At 41.2% G+C, this 18710-nt stretch overlaps 1 protein-coding gene across 1 annotated transcript in view; it reads right to left on the bottom strand.

The window, feature by feature from the left end:
* Window positions 1-8812, bottom strand: part of hephl1a (hephaestin-like 1a) — a 44348-nt gene extending 35536 nt beyond the window's left edge. Inside the window, exons 1-2 of the mRNA XM_082180615.1 lie at window positions 8476-8812; window positions 8244-8318 (exon numbers count right to left, since the gene is read on the bottom strand). The gene's annotated coding sequence lies outside the window, so the exon portion shown is untranslated. The remainder of the gene's footprint in view (window positions 1-8243; window positions 8319-8475) is intronic.
* Window positions 8813-18710: the final 9898 nt, after the last annotated feature.

Here is an 18710-nt window from a genome sequence, read left to right as displayed (position 1 = left end):
CACTCCCTTTATCTTTGTAACCATACACTTGTATTGCCATGTGACCATTTTGAAACCACTTATCATTTCTGCCAGACTGTGACAAGGAGAAACAGGAGTGGTTTCTGTTTTTCATTTACTTTTAAAACTGGTTTTGGCTTGTCAAAGTAAAATAAGATACATGGCTGTATCATTTAATTTTCCCTAACATTTCATATTTATATATTCAAAATTTTACATTTAGAACATTAATCTCATAACATTATGTTAGCAATTGCAATTGCAGTGTAAATGTATTATGAAGAATATTAAGATGGACTTTGTTGATACTGAGTTCATTCAATTAAATGATGATCAATAATATGTAACTTTACTTTACAAAATAAATAAAATAATGTAATGTCTGTGCACAGCCCTGTTCCTAACCCCATCCCTAAACCTAACTTATCCCTAAAATTAGAGAGAAATGATTGGTGAATATAACACTGAAGCACCTAACTCTGGTTGTGAACTTAAACTTGACATAAACTGTAAACTTGTCCCTCAAATCTGATTGGCTGATTGGAATGTTGTTCCAAGATAATGTCGAACATGTTAGGCCATTAGGGACTACAGGTGGAATATAAATATATGATTACGCATCTTCTGGTTCTTATCAGAGAAGGATATGGTGTACTTGTACATTGTTACTATAAAATAAAATCAAACTTAAAAAAAAACAACATGCTAAACTAAATCAGTTGCGCAATATAGCGTTGAAATTATACCAGTTTATACTTCAGAGCTTAACTACAGTGCCTTATATGGCGGGGTAAGTTAAAACACTGGTTCAATTTACCCCACAGCATTTGGCTCACTTTGCCCCATAGCTGCCATTTTGGACAAAACTAGCTAGCATACCAATTCAGGCTAATATTTAGCTAAAGGATTTGCATGGTTTTATACATTGCTAAATCATCAAAATGGATCATAAATATTTTTAGACCTGAACAATAGAATAGAATAGAATAGAATAGAATGAGGCATTTATATAGCGCTTTCATATGTACTACTGTACACCCAAAGCGCTTTACAATCATATCAGGGGATCTCTCCTCAACCACCACCAGTGTGCAGCATCCACTTGGATGATGCGACGGCAGCCACAGTACAACGGCGCCAGTGCGCTCACCACACACCAGCTATAGGTGGAGAGAGGAGAGAGAGTGATAGAGCCAATTCAATGTAATGTAAAATTCAAATATGCTTTGATGTAACTAAAACCAGTTGGTGGGGACAAGTCATAATAAGTGAATCATAGTGAATCATCATTCATTCAACCAATTAGTTCAATCCCACTGATTCATTCATGAAAAAGCAAGTGTCCACTGACTTTATGAAGGGGTCATAGTATGAAGGTAAAATTATGCCATAAGAATCACATCGCAGGGTAAGATTTGTGGAAGTGAACAGAAGGTTGTAAGCCTAAATTAAAACTGCAACTTGTTTATAATATGATCTGTATTCTTCTGACTTCCATTTTTCCACGCTTACACTGTTGGTATTTTTTCTTCTTTTTTTTTTCTTTCAAAGCCAAAAGCTTTGCAAGCCTCTGAACAGCGATTTTCAAGTGAAAACAAAGAACTAAAAAGTGTACTGACTGCGTAGAACCAATCTGTATGTATAAAAAACAAACTGTTGCATACATGGTTTGTTGTGTACGTAGGGCAAAAGGTTCCTGAAATAACCCAATATGTACTGTTCTGTGTCTTTTACAGTTTTGGCACGATTCTCTCACTCAATGAGTTTTGCAAGCGTAAGGAGGAAGGCGGTATCACCTTTACATTTTACATTTATTCATTTAGCTGACGCTTTTATCCAAAGCGACTTACAATTGCTATATATGTCAGAGGTCACACGCCTCTGGAGCAACTAGGGGTTAAGTGTCTTGCAGGGACACATTGGTGTCTCACAGTGGATTCGAACCCGGGTCTCTCACACCAAAGGCATGTGTCTTATCCATTGCGCATTTCACAATTTCACAAAATATAACTAAAATATTTACTAAATTTTTATCTGTAACTTATTCACCATTTATCATCTGTAATACCATCGTGTAACCACTAGACAACAGCCGTCACACAGTTGGCCAGAGTGACTGTGGTTACGCCCACTGTGTGGCAAAAGTGGCAGCATGAAAATCACACAAAACACATCTAAAATGGGAAAGAGCTTTGCGATTGACTGTAAAGATAGATTTGACAAGAAATCTGAGGTATATTTTTACAGTCTGTTGAAAGCTACAGAACAGAGAAACAAATGGATCGCTGCAATTCACAGGAACAACTGGATCCAGGCAGCGAAAGGTGGATTTGCAGTTATCATTGTGTGTCAATATGCTGATTTTAGGGGTAAAATCATACCCTATATATTATTTTTATATATTGTATTGACAACTCATCAGTTAAATATTTATTATCTTATATTCTGCATAATTGGATGTTTTTATATAAACACTGACAAAACTATTCAAGTTTTTGGGACGATATGAAGATAAATATAACATTGATATAAGTGATCACCTGGATTAGACCTACATATATTGTTTTTATAAATGTCAGGAAACAAAATTCCTGGCTGCATGTCAATATCCATGGATTGCTGGAACTTTTGTCAATCGTAAGGAACTCTATATCGAGTCCAAACTTTAGCTTAAACTGATAATCGTTTGTTTTACTTGCGTTTTCGCAGTTGCCTCTATTAAATACAGTCATGCAGAAGTTGAGTTTTTTATGTTTATTTGAAGTGTAAGTTTTTGCATTAGTAAGTTACTCATTAACTTACTAATGTTAGAGTCTGCCTCGCTGTCTGCTGTGGTGCTGTAAGCTCCGTATTAGCCTCGTATTAGCCTCGTATTTCCTTGTTTTGAACCATCATTTACTACAATTTCTAGTTGTTTATACTACTACTAAATACAGCTTACCCAACATCGCTGGCTTCCGTTACTACTAACACAACACGCTGGTAATTCGCTAGCCTGTTAGCGCCACCCGTGCGCTCAGCTATTTTTATTTATTTATTTTCTCTCGCGCCTTTGAGTTCATAAAAGCTCAGGTGAGTAAGAATCACTCAACAAACACGGTGAGTAATGTCTTGTCCTGTTATTATCATGCGTTGTTGTTTTTGGAGCTCTATCGATTTGATTTATAATTCTTGATTTTTCTCTTTAAACTCGCTTACAACGAAGATTTTCTACTTTTCCTCACTGAGAAGCACTACTGCTCAAACCTCATTGTTACAACGCGGACTGTTGAGCAGACGCGTCTCAAGCCTATTAGTGATCCAACGCTGCATACTCTTAAAGGTTACGTCCGTGGATCACGGCTGAACGCGTCTTCTCCACACTCACTTATAAACAAAATTTTTTTATTTATTTTTTCGCCTATCGTGCGTCTACTCTACACCCCTACCACTAAAAAAAAACTAAAAAACCTCATAGTTACAACGCGGACTGTTGAGCAGACGCGTCTCAAGCCTATTAGTGATCCAACGCTGCATACTCTTAAAGGTTACGTCCGTGGATCACGGCTGAACGCGTCTTCTCCACACTCACTTACAAACAAACAAACTTATAATATAAATTAGTATTAATATTGATAGCATCACTGGTAGCTTCGTTGCTAACTCACTGTCCATCTGTTAAAATGGCGAATATATCAGATGTAAGTAGTCTACCGTTTGGTGCAGGTGAGGACACATTTGAGCTTCACGCACTGCAGTCTGAGCTGGAAGCTGTTGAGAAACAGATCCACGACCTTTTATTGAGACAGGCCGAGCTGAGAGACCGGTGTTTGGCTCTTGAAACATCACGCGCCGATGCACACAAATCAGTGTTTAACGTTACTAACCCGCTGACTCCGACCGCGTCTACTCCGTGCGTTCCTCAGCATCGGTCGCAATCAGCCATGGTCTCGTTCACTCCGGCTCCAACACGCCACCACGAAGCCTGGGTGGTTCCGCAGCGGAAGACGCGAGTCAGGTTTAGACCAAGACTTTCTCCGACCCTCCCGGTTTTCGAGTTATCCACACAAAACCGCTTCTCCCCTCTACGCGAAACAGAACACGATGCTGTGATCATCGGCGATTCCATCGTTCGGCATGTACACGCTACGTTAGGTAAAAGTAAGGTGCAAAGTCACTGCTTTCCTGGTGCTCGTGTTTCTGAAATCGCTGCTCACGTTCCCGAGATCCTGAACGGTGACGAGCGCGTCGGAACTGTGGTCCTGCACGCGGGAGTGAACGACATCAGGCTGCGCCAGACGGAGATTCTGAAGAAAGACTTCAGGAATCTATTCGATACGGTACGCAGCACATCGCCTGAAACAACGATCATTGTGTCAGGACCGCTTCCCATGTACCGACAAGGGCATGAAAAGTTCAGCAGATTATTTGCGCTAAATGAATGGTTAATGTCATGGTGCAATGAGCAGAAACTGCTCTTTGTAAATAATTGGAATCTGTTTTGGGAGCGTCCTAGGCTTTTCCGTGCTGATGGCTTACACCCAAGCAGATTCGGAGCGGCTCTTCTGTCAGATAACATCTCCAAAATGTTAAATACCCTTTGACTAGTAACCAAAAGTCCAAATCATAGTCTCTGCTGCACCAATTCAACTGATATAAATACTAGTGTAGAACATTGCATAGAAACCGTGTCTATTCCTCGTTTAGTGAGATCAAATAATAAATCTAATGCAGGATCTAGGAAAAATCTAATTGTTATTAAAACAGAAAATGTTGCTATTAGTAAACAAAAACTATTTCTAAAGCTAGGTCTTCTAAACATTAGATCACTCACACCTAAGGCAGTTATTGTAAATGAAACAGTCACAGATAATAGCTTCGATGTACTTTGCCTTACTGAAACCTGGCTTAAACCAAATGATTATTTCGGTATTAATGAGTCTACTCCTCCTGGATACTGTTATAGGCATGAGCCCCGTCTGATTGGTCGTGGCGGAGGTGTTGCAACCATTTATAGAGATATTCTAAATGTTACTCAGAAAACGGGTTATAAGTTTATTTCATTTGAAGTACTTGTACTAAATGTTACGCTCTTAGATGTTAGAAAAACATCCCTATTATCTCTAGCCTTGGCTACCGTATATAGACCGCCTGGGCCTTACGCTGATTTCCTAAAAGAGTTTGCAGATTTTCTCTCAGACCTATTAGTCAATGTCGATAAAGCATTAATTGTTGGAGATTTTAACATACACGTAGATAATCCAAATGATGCGTTAGGAGCTGCGTTTACAGATTTATTAAATTCATTTGGGGTCAAGCAAAACGTCATCGGACCAACACATCGTCTTAATCATACACTCGATTTAATTATATCACATGGAACCGATCCAACCGATATAGATATCATTCCACAAAGTGATGAAGTCACTGATTACTACATGGTAACTTGCATATTACGTACTGCTGTAATATGTCATGCAGCGCCGCGTTATCAACCAGGCAGAACAATCCTCCCATCCACCATAGATAATTTCTCAAATTGCTTATCTAATCTGTCTCAGCTGCTGCCTGAACCCAAACAAACAGATGAACTAGAAGAACTAATTAGCACTATGAGCACCATTCTCTCTAGAACATTGGATGTGGTTGCACCTATTAAATTAAAAAAGGTCAGAGAGAAAAATAAAGCACCATGGTATAACAATACTACGCATGTTTTAAAGAGAGAAACCCGTATTTTAGAGCGTAAATGGAAACAAACTAATTTAGAGGTCTTTAGAATCGCGTGGAAAGACAGTATGTCACGTTATAAAAAGGCCCTAAAAGCGGCCAGGGCTGAGCACCTCCGCAAACTAATAGAAAACAACCAAAAGGTTTTTATTTTACACCGTGGCTAAACTAACAAATAAACAGACGTCACCCGAACAAAATATCCCGTTACAGTTCAGTAGTAATGATTTCATGAACTTCTTCACTGAGAAAATAGAAAGCATCAGAACCACAATTGTAAACGTTCAATCTTCAATCGCGCCTTATAATTCAGCTTCAATTATCACCCCGCAAGAACAATTACAGTGCTTTACAACTATAGAACAAAAAGAGTTAAATAAACTTATCACTTCATCTAAAACAACAACATGTTTATTAGATCCTATACCAACTAAACTACTGAAAGAAGTGTTACCTGTAGTGGAAGAGCCTCTCCTCAATATTATTAACTCATCTTTATCTCTAGGTCATGTTCCAAGAACATTTAAACTGGCAGTTATAAAACCTCTCATTAAGAAACCACAATTAGATCATTATAATCTAGCAAATTATAGACCCATTTCAAATCTTCCATTTATGTCTAAAATATTAGAAAAAGTGGTGTCCGCTCAACTGGGCTCTTTCTTGCAACAAAATGAGATCTATGAAAAGTTTCAGTCTGGATTCAGACCGCATCATAGCACTGAAACTGCGCTCGTTAAAATCACAAATGATTTACTTTTAGCTTCTGACCAAGGCTGTATCTCAATACTAGTTTTACTTGATCTTAGTGCTGCGTTCGATACTATAGATCACACAATACTCTTAGATCGACTACAAAATTATACTGGTGTTCAAGGACAAGCACTAAGCTGGTTCAAATCATACCTATCTGACCGCTACCATTTTGTCTATTTAAATGGAGAAAAATCGATCATAACTCCAGTAAACTATGGAGTGCCGCAGGGATCTGTGTTAGGCCCTCTGTTATTTTCAATATATATGATGCCACTTGGAAATATTATAAGGAAACATGGAATTAGTTTCCATTGTTATGCTGATGACACTCAAATATATATTTCATCAAGGCCGGATGAAAACGCTAAATTTTCCAAATTGACAGAGTGTGTTAAAGATATAAAAGATTGGATGACGCGTAATTTTCTATTATTAAATCCAGACAAGACAGAGGTAATACTTATCGGTATAAAAAACCGCCCACAAAACCTCGCACAATACAACTTTAACATCATAGGATGTCCTGTTACTTTATCCGCTACAGTAAAAGACCTGGGTGTTATACTCGATTGCAACCTGTCTTTTGAAAATCATATTTCATATGTTACAAAAACAGCCTTTTTCCACCTTAGAAACATTGCTAAGCTACGTAATATGCTATCAGTTTCTGATGCAGAAAAGTTAGTTCATGCATTCATGACCTCGAGACTGGATTACTGTAATGCTTTATTAGCTGGTTGTCCTGCATCCTCAATAAACAAGCTACAGTTAGTCCAAAATGCCGCCGCTAGAGTTCTTACGAGATCAAGAAAATATGATCATATAACACCGATTTTATCATCACTGCATTGGTTACCTATAAAGTTCCGTATTAATTACAAGGTATTGCTACTGACTTATAAAGCCCTAAACGGCTTAGCTCCAGTCTATTTAACGGATCTTCTATCGCCCTATAATCCATCGCGCTCTTTAAGATCACTAAATTACCTAGGATATTCAGAACCACCAAAGGAGGGAGAGCATTTTCACATTTGGCTCCAAAACTCTGGAATAGTCTTCCTGATACTGTTCGTTGCTCAGACTCGCTCTCCCAGTTTAAAACTAGATTAAAGTCGCATCTCTTCAGCCAGGCATTCATATAATCCCACAGTTCAAACTACAATCCGGCCTCTAGCTCATAAATGCCAGAGGAGAACTGGCCCCCGACTGAGCCTGGGTTCTCCCAAGGTTTTTTTCTCCATTAGGTCACCTGATGGAGTTTTAAGGACACCATTAGGTCACTTGATGGAGTTTTTCGGTTCCTTGCCACTGTTGCCTTTGGCTTGCTCAGTTGGGGATATTTTCGGGATATTTAATTTAATTTCATCAATCAATAAATTCCTCTTGAAACAAACTTTGTTGTATTATTTAAATGTAATACTGTGAAGCTGCTTTGATACAATCTGTATTGTGAAAAGCGCTATACAAATAAACTTGACTTGACTTGACTTGACTCATACTAGCTACATATAATAGCTTGATCAATCAATATTGATTCAGTGCGACCAGAGCCCTATTTTAAAATATATAATTGAGTATTAAAAGGTTGGTTGTCACAATCCTCAGTCACCAGATCAGTCACCTCACACTTCATGTCCCATAATCCCTCCTGGCTCACACCTGCACACTTCACAATCATTCACACCTGCCATCAATCACCTTCATAAGCTCCACTCTATTTAAGCCTGCTTCAAACACTCATAAAGTTGTCGTCTCATTGTTCAACACTGAACCTGTACCTGATCAAACTGTCCCGTCCTTTGTCTTCGCCAGTCTTCTGTGTGTCATCGTCTGCCAGTGTTTCTCATCGCTACCTGTAAACGGATAAGACTCATCATTCACATGCCAATATCACCGTCACATTCTGCAATGCAGAGACTAACTTGCTAACTTCCTGCGTGTTATTCAATAAACTCTATTGAGATTTTACCCTTTTACACAAAAATGAAAATTATCTCATAATTTACTCACCCTCAAGCCATCTTAGGTGTATATGACTTTCTTCTTTCAGCACAGTAGCGAACCATGAGTCTTGTACCTTGGTCCTGTCACCCCCTTCCCTCGTTGGGGAAAAAAGTACACTCGGGCTAAAATTAGCCTAGCTTACTGTGTCCTCTTCTATAATACATCAGAGTGAGCGAGAGGGTTATCACCAAAATTAAACAAAAAGTAATTAAATGCAGATCAACATTACAAAGAATTGCATCATCACACAATTGGTGTGTCATTTCAGTGGAATATGGTGACAACTGGCCACAAAACCAACGAATTGTAATATAAGCAGATGCATCCTGACAGTGCTCAGACCAAAGCAAGCAAAGCAGCGAAAGACACTTCGGCATATGCTGACAATAAATCATATCACAGCAGCCGATTAAATGTTTGCAATAGACCCTATTAAACTTTAAGAATGTAATTATGTAGAATTACAGCAATGTGCATGGTCGCTAAATTAGTCAATTTAAAGACTGACCAGTCACGTGTTCTCAACTATATAGAGCCATATTTTATAGAGTCGTAGTTCGTGCCTGAGACGTTAAGAAAAGTTTAATTTGACTGTAAATAAGTCGTACGTAAAATGGTGGACGAAAGTGTTAACAACTCAAGAGAAAAACTTGTAACTTTTAATGTGAGCAAAAAGATATATACTCGAGATGTGAGTGCAAGACGAGGGATAATTAACCAAATAGATGTGTACGAACATTGATGTGTACGAACACTGTCGTGTGTAGTGATGAGTCTGGGCAGTCTGAGTTAAGAAGGCACACTTGTCTGGAATTAGTCTACACATTGACATGTTAACCTCATTTAGCGTTACTTTGTAAGCCATAATGTAAAAGCACATTCAATATGTACTGTTAATAAGAACTCCAGTCAGATTCAGTGGTAAAATGCTTTTATTAATCATTTTGTGAGCTTATGAGAACAGTGATGAAGTGTGGTGTACATGCAAAGAAAAGCGCTGTGTTTTTCATGTCTTTTGAAATGAAATAAATGTGTTTCCCCAGGAAGTGACATCGCATCCTTCTTTAAAGTGTAACAATACATCCCTCATGCAACAAATATAAAACGGAAAAGTACAACACCTCCCACCTCTGTATCACTTCTCTGTACATACTCTTCTGTGGGCCTTTCTGTAGATGTGGACTCTTGTAACTTATGTTAAAGTCAGAAATAACAGGAGTACAGTATATACACAGGAAGTCAAGTTATTTATGCACTTACAGGTCCTCCAAAGGATAGTCATCTGAGAGTGTTTCTTCACTATCCTGTGCAACAGAAACAAATAGGCATTACAAAGAGTTGCACTTTCTTCCCTTTTGATGTAAAAAGTTAGAAAAAGTGAGGCTAGATAAGTTGGCTTGTTTCTTCATGATGGTGTTTCAGGGTCGACCTTAATCTTAGCCCATCTTAACTGTAACCTTATGTCTCCTTGAACCAACCTTAAACCATTGTCATCTGATCGGATCTCATCTCGTCTAATGCTTTGTTGTTTTTTTTGTCCTGAGTTTTTAAACTCAGACGTTTGTCCAACCCTTTGGAAGAGTTCTCAACAATTAGGTGTCGTCTTTGGTTCAGGGTGTGACTGTTTCTCCTCTCACATTAATTACATGCTATCTGATTAGTCACATGGTCTCTTAACTTTCCCACTCTTGCAGGGTATGATTTAGACATTAATTTTATAATGAGAATACAATACATTTAACACAGATTTGATTCAATACGGTAATTAAAAAAAATGCTAAATCATTCACGATGATATCAAACACTCCATGCTTCCTATGAACCATTAATAAATGCTAAAAAGCACAAACAACGAGTGATTACAACATGATAGTCAAACATGTGGGTTACAGACATTATGTAGAATTATTCAATGAAATTATATTTGATTATAAGTCCATCTAGAATTGTTTTGGAATGATCTGATGCATTTTGATATGTAAAGGCAGTCTCTGTGGTTTTAGAGAGGTCCTGCTGTTCAAGGAAAGGTCAAACAGAGGTCTTCAAAAAAAGGTCTCTTTTGTATCTCTGTCTTGGGGATCAAACAACCTTTGGCATCAACTCAGGATTGTCCTTGGTGTGTCGTCTTTTCGACCATTAGTCTTGGGTTAACTGCCTAAAGTTGACATGTCCATGGTTCCTTCTTTTGGAACCATCTCTTACAAGCACTCTTTGTTTTAAAGCTGTGGAGAAGATTGTCAGTTAGCTTAGACTGGATGGCACCCAATTGACAGGTCTTATTTATGGTCCAGGTGCTTCATGTATAAAACTTTCTATCGATTTCATCCTACTAAAGCTAAATTTTGCGTGCAGACAAATGTTTTCAGATTTATAAAAACATGCGTACACCAGAATCTGTGCAAAAATCACCTTTGTAACCATGTAACAATGTATATAGATTACAATGCCTAGTTTTACCATGCATAATGCCATGTGCATATCAGTTCTATGCATAATATGAATATTGAATATATGAATATTATTCCCATCCACGTGTTACATTCACCGCTTCGGCCATTCACAGCGGCAGCTTAGCGACAGATTAGTTCATGCCATTTTACCCATTCTTGCAAGGTAAAGTTGTCAGAGTTACAGTTCAACACCCATAGTTACTGATCTCAAAGCAATAACCCTTATTTTCCTCTCCCCCTACCCCTACACTACCCCTAAAATGATAACACCACTCCAGCACCATTACATGACTGATATAAAATACATCAGCACATTAACAGGGACATTATAGGTTATTGGTGTTAATAGAAGGCAGAATACATTCAACATATTGTCTACCCATATTATATTTCTTCCCCCATAGGCATTTCTTCCAAGTCCATAGGCAGCCCCAATTTAAGGCATACAGTCCATTCAAGCAACTCCACTCAATGGAGGCAATAGCCCATATATTCCAGTTCCCATGTGACGAGTTAAAGTCCATAAGGTAGAAGGATAGCATGGTGCTGGGAGGGGTTAAAGATTAACTTTATAAAGGGGTCGTTCCTTGAGTAAGTTAGTCCAAGCAAGAATAGTGAGGTAGTTGAGACTGCAGAAGGAAAAGGAGTGAACAACAGCTATCACAAACAAATCAAAATAAATTAGGCTTCATTAAACATATTCACGGCTTGTCTGTTTAACCCCTTAAATGTAGACAAAATCACTCCAGGTTACAAAAGGAAAACATATAAAATATTTCCAACAGCAAGCATGCTTCAGTTTTTTTCTTTAACAGCAGAACAAAAACTTATTATCAACAAGGTTTCCTTTCCCATTTATTATTATTATTTTTTTAAGTCAACAAGGGTCAATTAGTCCAGTCACCGAACCACCATGCCAGCTCCTACCTTTCCCTCATCTGAGCCACATACTGTGGGGGTGTTTGAGCTGATGCATCATTGGGGCAGCTAGATCAATGGTTAGCTACCGGCCAAAGTGCATCATGTTTGGGGTAAAGCCAGTTAAACTGTGCTTGGTTGCTCAGTAAGCCATTACAGCATAAGGAACCATAAGATCCCACTCCCAATGACACCGCTCCGAGCTCGTGGCTAAGATTCTGTCCATCGGGTTGAGGTCAGAAAGGTTATGTGCGGGTATTTTCAATGTCTAAGAGTTCACACATTGTTTTGAAGACCTCGGATTCAAAATAAGTGCCTTGATCCCTATGCAAAGTCAGTGGTGTTCCATCGTTGGGCAGGGGGTATTGTCACAGACTGACTGTGACCCAGGACTTTTATTTTGAAGGGATTGAGCATGGGTATGTGCACACAACAAACTTTTTCCGCCATTACACAAACACACAAACTAAATGCTGGCAAAATATACCATCCTTACGTAGTTGTATGTTTGTAGCCCTGATTTTTGTTGTAACATCCCATCAGTTGTCCCAAGTTGTTAGTTTTATTGTTTAATCGTTTAATGCTGTAATGTGATTAAATGTTTAATGTTCAGTGACACATGCTGATCAAATATCATTTAACAGAATAGAACACCAAAAACACTTTATACAATAAGAGTTTATTTAATTTCATTCAGTTATCAAGTTAACTTCAATGCATTTCAAACAGCTACACATACCTTCTGATGCAAAATTGGAAAAATTGGTCATATAATTGGGGTTTTAAAATATCACAAACAAAAACAAGTTAATACTGGGAATTATTAGTGGGGTAATTTACAAGATACATCCTTGGATCTATTAGCACCTGCACTAAGACATCCGGCTGAAATCTCTTAATAAGCTCTAACTTTAATAATGTTCGACCAAGGGAATAAAGGCTTCTGGAGGGTGTTTGGCTCGAGCTCATGGTGCAAAGGACCCTAGGTTGATTTTACTCTGAACCATCCCTTTAATTGTTCATATCTGTGATTCATCTAATTGAAAAAAACTACAAAGATAACTATTTCTTTATCAATATAATCTTCTATTTGAATCAGAACAAAATTGCAGGGCTCCAGACTGCGACCAAAATTTGAGAGTGTGCGACTGAATTTTTCATCCAGTCGCACATGTGCGACCAGTAAATTTGTTTTGTTTTTACACGTTAAACGGAAGGGGCGCGTCAATGAATCCGGAATGTGTGGCAGGCCAATGAGTGTGAGAAGAATTGGGAATGGCCACTGTAACTGGCTAATGTGTGGAGGGGGAGGGTCCTAGAGATAATCGAGCGCGCGTAAACGTCCGCAGGGTTGCCAGATTGGGCGGTTTACCGCCCAATTGGGCGGTTTTGCAATCTATTTTGCGGGCAAAAATGGGTTTGGGCGGGTGGATAAAAATTGGGCTGGTTTCGGATCAGTTCGGCGGGTTTTTGTTGCCGAAACACCGGCACTTCAGATCCTTATTCCTGCGACCCAATGTTCAGCAGGCAGTCTCATATGGAACGCCAAAAGGGTCAAATTTCGCCACTAACGAAACGCCTTTCATTCTCAAAACGCCGGTGTTTACGGCGTTTAAGACGAAAAGCCGCCGCAAAGTACGGCGTTCTGTGGTACAAACGCCGCAAATTAAACGAGAAACAAGTCACAAAAAAAAATTGGCCGGTTTTTTGTGCATTCTCGCGGTTTTTGACGAGGTTTTGGGCTGGAAACCTCGCTGGCACCTGGCAACCCTGAACGTCCGTGGGAAGGAGACGGAGACAAATATCAATGTCACAGACACAGCCGGATGATGATTCAGAATCAGAGGTTTGTGAGGTGATAAAGGCCCGAACCCACCATTTTCGGGAAGACTGGCTGCGAGAATTCAGCTGGTTGAGGTACTGTAAGGAGACGAACTTAATGAACAGCGAATGTTGCAGTCGCTACCCCAGAACTGCGGGGAAAACGAAGTTTGCAGACCGTGCAGGCACTTCGCAGTTTAAACACAATATGCTAGTTAGACACAATCTCAGCCTCAAGCATAGAGTATGCCGTGACATGTTAATAAATCAAAACAAAATGAAAGCGGAAAAAATCTGCGCTACTCATTTCTGCGTCACGGACCGTTTAATAGTTCGAACCAATAATAGACAGCGAATAGCTTCTCTCTCCAGTCGCGGGCGGATCTCGATCACGCAACACTACATCGTGGAGATCCAGTGAAGAAATCCATTGAGTTCGCGACAGAATTAATAACATCGCTGCGAGATCCAGTGAGAAACATTCAGATTCGACGCAGAATTCTCTGTTATAAACCATATCAGATCAAACAGCTCTGACGTGGAAACCAGGAGAAACATGTGCCATGAACAAACAAGTTATAGAAGGCTTTAGGTCCACAGATCAGCAACATTCACCATGGATTTAATGTAGTAACACTAACTGTAACTATGGTATACTGTGGTTATAACAGTAGCCTACACATGTCTTTTTCCAGCACTTCAAAACTATAATATCATATTTAAATGTTATTTTTAATGTGTTGACCAAAACATTTTTTGTTCATCCTTTAAAGATTGTCTCTATTTATAAAACTAAAAGTTTCAAGAAGTAGGACTCACACTTATAAAAAAAAAAAAAATAAATAAATAAATAAATTACCATTGTAAACACAGCTGCTGAGGGTGCTTATTGGCTATTTTCACTCCCTAATATCTATTTTGTCACTCATTTTGCTTTTGAATTAATATTAAGACATTATGAATGATAATAGTAAAGTTAATTTTATCTACACCTCAAATTAAGCTCAGTGCTTTGTCATCCCACAGTGCTACCAGATACTTTCTGTAGAACTTAGTGCCGCTGCCCTCAAATGTTAGTCTGGAGCCCTGTGAACGTAAAATAAAACTGCACATTGTAATTTCTGTACGTTAAGTCTATTTATTATCAAAGCATTTGTCAGTAATACAGTTATTTTGGGGGAAAATGTGAATAATTGCATTGCAAGGTGATTTAAGATGTGCCCCTACATTTTCTGCTTGCGCTCCTAAAATTTTAAGTCAGGGGCTACAGCGCTCCTAATAAAAAAAGTTAGTCTGGAGCCCTGAATTGTGTAGACTATTTTGATGGATTTCTTAATTAATCATATCTAACACTACTTTTTCTTGCAGGAATCACATTCATATGCTTTTGAAACCTAAACGTTTCCAAACACTTTGGTTAAAGTCACTCAGTCAGTGTGTGTGTGTGAATCATCTCTGAACATAACAAAAAGGGGAAATGAAACTAGACGGATATCTAAATTTATAAACTCATGACTTTCAGTAACAAAGTGAAGTAAATCAAGAAATTAGCTGAATTGTGCATATGAAGAACCAATAATAGTGTAGGAATAATTCAGTATACTTGCCTTGTTTTAGAATAAATAAATCTAAATTGTATAACATTTCAGAGAAAGTTTTCACAGAGTTATTTTCAATCTTTTCCACTGGTCAAATGATATTTAATTATATTTAATTACTTTAAACAAATTACATTTATGCAATTTTGCCTATAAGGTAGGCTAAACATTCTGTATATTTTAGGATGTTTATATATTTTAATGGAAACAGTAGGCCTTATTTTTTTGCAGTGTAAATAGCCTAATTGTCTGACTCGTTTATACATCAGGACTTTCTTCATACGTACATTTCAACTGTTAAATATTGAGTAGTGATCAATTGCTTTGACTTGTGAAGGTGAAAACGTACTCGGTTACCTAACGTAACCTCTGTTCTCTCTAGAGAGGGAACGAGTATTGCGTAAGTTTAGCTTACGCTACGGGTAAAGTCATCTTTTCTCGAGATATGAAGCAAAAAAATTATCCTTAATTTTATATATCTTGTCAACGCAGTGCGGCAGCAAGCTGACCTAGAGCAGGCAATCTAGCGTGCTCATAGGCTGCTCTGCGGCAACTGCAGCAGCCTATCACTGAGCCCTTGGCGTGACGTCACGTCCAATGAGCGCGAGCAGCGCGCCTATGCGTCACGGCCCGAGGCGGGGCGTGGCAGAGGGTATAAATACGGGCTGAGAGGCTGCTTTCACTGGTTTTTGTCGCAGAAGCGAGTGAGCTCGTGGCGCGAGCACGGCGGGTTACGCAATACTCGTTCCCTCTCTAGAGAGAACAGAGGTTACGTTAGGTAACCGAGTACGTTCTCTTACGAGAGGTTCTCTCGTATTGCGTAAGTTTAGCTTACGCTACGGGAACTCCCTTGTCAACGCCGTGCGCGCCCGGCATCCACTGAATGAGTCCCAGGGAAGCCCGGGGAACACGAGAGTGTGAGCCAGGCGGCCAATGATATGGCTAGCGCAAGTACATAAGCACATAGTAGGGGGAACAGAACGGCGCGGCCGGTCTGACTAACCAACCCTTATATTGTACAGCTCAACCAGGAGGGCTAAATCAAACAGCAGTAGCTCGCGCACAGAAGTGGGCCGGCCTACGCGAGATTTAGACTGATAAAAGTTTAGCCTGCAGGGCGGGAACTTCTAGATTGTAAAATCTAACAAATGTAGACGGGGAGGCCCAGCCCGCCGCCGTACAAATGTCATGAATAGAAATTCCGCTAGTCCAAGCCCATGACGAGGCCATGCCTCTAGTAGAGTGGGCTCTGATGCCCAAAGGGCATTGCAGGTCTTTAGACGCATAAGCAGCTGCAATAGCGTCCACTATCCATCTGGACAGAGTGTGTTTCGAGGCGGCGAGACCCTTGGTGCGCCCACCAAACGAAACGAAAAGCTGCTCCGAGCGCCTCATGGCGGCGGAGCGCGTAATGTAATTTCTCAGCGCTCTGACAGGGCAAAGGAGATTACTGTCAACTTCGCTGCCGGTAGCCGGCAAAGCTGAGAGAGAAATGACCTGTGCTCTGAAGGGTGTGCCCAACACTTTGGGGACATAACCGTGTCTCGGTTTGAGAATGACTTTAGAGTCATTAGGTCCGAACTCGAGACATGCCGCGTTAACTGATAATGCATGCAGGTCACCCACACGTTTGACTGAAGACAGGGCTATCAGAAAAACGGTTTTGAGCGTGAGGTATTTCATATCCACAGTTTCCATGGGTTCAAAGGGATGCGCTTTCATGGCCTCTAAGACCAGGGAAAGATCCCAAATAGGAACCGAGGGGGGTCGCGGGGGGTTCATCCTCCTAGCTCCTCTAAGGAAGCGGATAATGAACTCATTCCTCCCTAATGCGCGGCCCAGCGCCGAGTCGGAAAAAGCTGATATGGCCGCAACATATACTTTGAGCGTGGAGGGGGACCTGCCCATGTCCAACAGCTCTTGGAGGAAACAAAGCACACGCGACACCTCACATGTTTGTGGATCCAGCCCTTGGGCGGTGCACCATTTATTAAACACAGACCATTTAGATGTGTAGAGCCGTCTCGTAGAGGGAGCTCTAGACTGTGTGATCGTGTTCACAACCCCTATTGGCAAGTCAACGGGTATCCGTTGACTATCCATACATGCAGAGACCAGCGCTCTGGATGAGGATGCCAGATCGAGCCGCGGGCTTGAGAGAGAAGGTCTCTTCTCACCGGTATCGGCCAGGGGGGTGTGTCCGCCAGCCGTATTAGATCTGGGAACCACGTCTGATTCTCCCAATACGGGGCTATGAGGAGCACCGTGTGGCGCGCTTCCCTGATTCTCCCGATGACTTGTGGCAGCAGAGAGACAGGGGGAAAAGCGTAAAGCGGGCCGCTGGGCCAGGTTTGGGCCAGCGCGTCCTCGCTCTTGGAAAAGAACCGTGGGCAGTGCGCGTTGTCTTTTGACGCAAAGAGGTCGACTTCCGCTCTGCCGAAACGGCGCCACAGCGACTGGACTGTTTGGGGATGCAAAGACCACTCCCCCAGGGGAACATTGTCCCTGGACAGTCTGTCTGGACCCTCGTTCAGGAGACCCGGCACATGCGCGGCTCTCAGCGAGCGCAGTGAGTGCTGAGCCCATACAAGGAGGCGTTCCGCCAGGGCGCAGAGTGTTTTGGATCTGACACCGCCCTGACGGTTCACATAGGCTACCACTGACATGTTGTCCGTGCGGACTAGTACATGGTGGCCCTGTAGGTATGGGAGGAAGTGCTTGAGCGCTTTCTCGACCGCCAGCATCTCTAGACAGTTTATATGAAGGTGACTCTCCTGGTCTGACCAAGGGCCATAGACCGGTCTGCCCTCTAATAGCGCTCCCCAACCTAGGTTGGACGCATCTGTCGAGACAACTTTCCGGTGCGAGACAACTCCCATCGTCACTCCCGTGCGATACCATTCGGCTGCTAGCCAGGGCTGCAGGGCTGAAACACAGCCATGATTCACTCTGACTCGTAAGCGGCCGGCCGTCCAGGCCCGGTGAGGCACTCGCGCTTTCAGCCAGCGTTGAAGCGGGCGCATGCGCAGTAAGCCCAGCTGGAGCACTGCTGCAGCTGAGGCCATATGCCCCAGGACTCGCTGGAATGTCCTCAGCGGAACCTGACTGCCCGTCTGGAAAGACGCGGCGAGATGTCGAATGCGGCGCGCGCGCTGCTCTGACAATCTGGCCGTCATAGCCACCGAGTCCAGTTCTATTCCGAGAAAGGAAGTCGACTGGCGGGGCAGTAATGAGCTCTTGGTCCAGTTGACCGAGAGACCCAAGCATTCCAGATGGCTGAGAAGCGCTGTTCTGTGAGACAAAAGCTCTGCCTCTGACTGCGCGAGGACTAGCCAGTCGTCCAGATAATTCAGTATCCGCATTCCTTGTCTCCTCAGGGGAGAGAGAGCCGCGTCCATGCACTTCGTAAATGTACGGGGTGCTAAAGATAGACCGAACGGCAGGACGGTGTACT

This window comes from Leuciscus leuciscus (assembly GCF_965113295.1).
Source record: "Leuciscus leuciscus genome assembly, chromosome: 9".
Lineage (NCBI taxonomy): Eukaryota > Metazoa > Chordata > Actinopteri > Cypriniformes > Leuciscidae > Leuciscus > Leuciscus leuciscus.
This window is presented reverse-complemented; position numbering and strand designations above follow the sequence as displayed.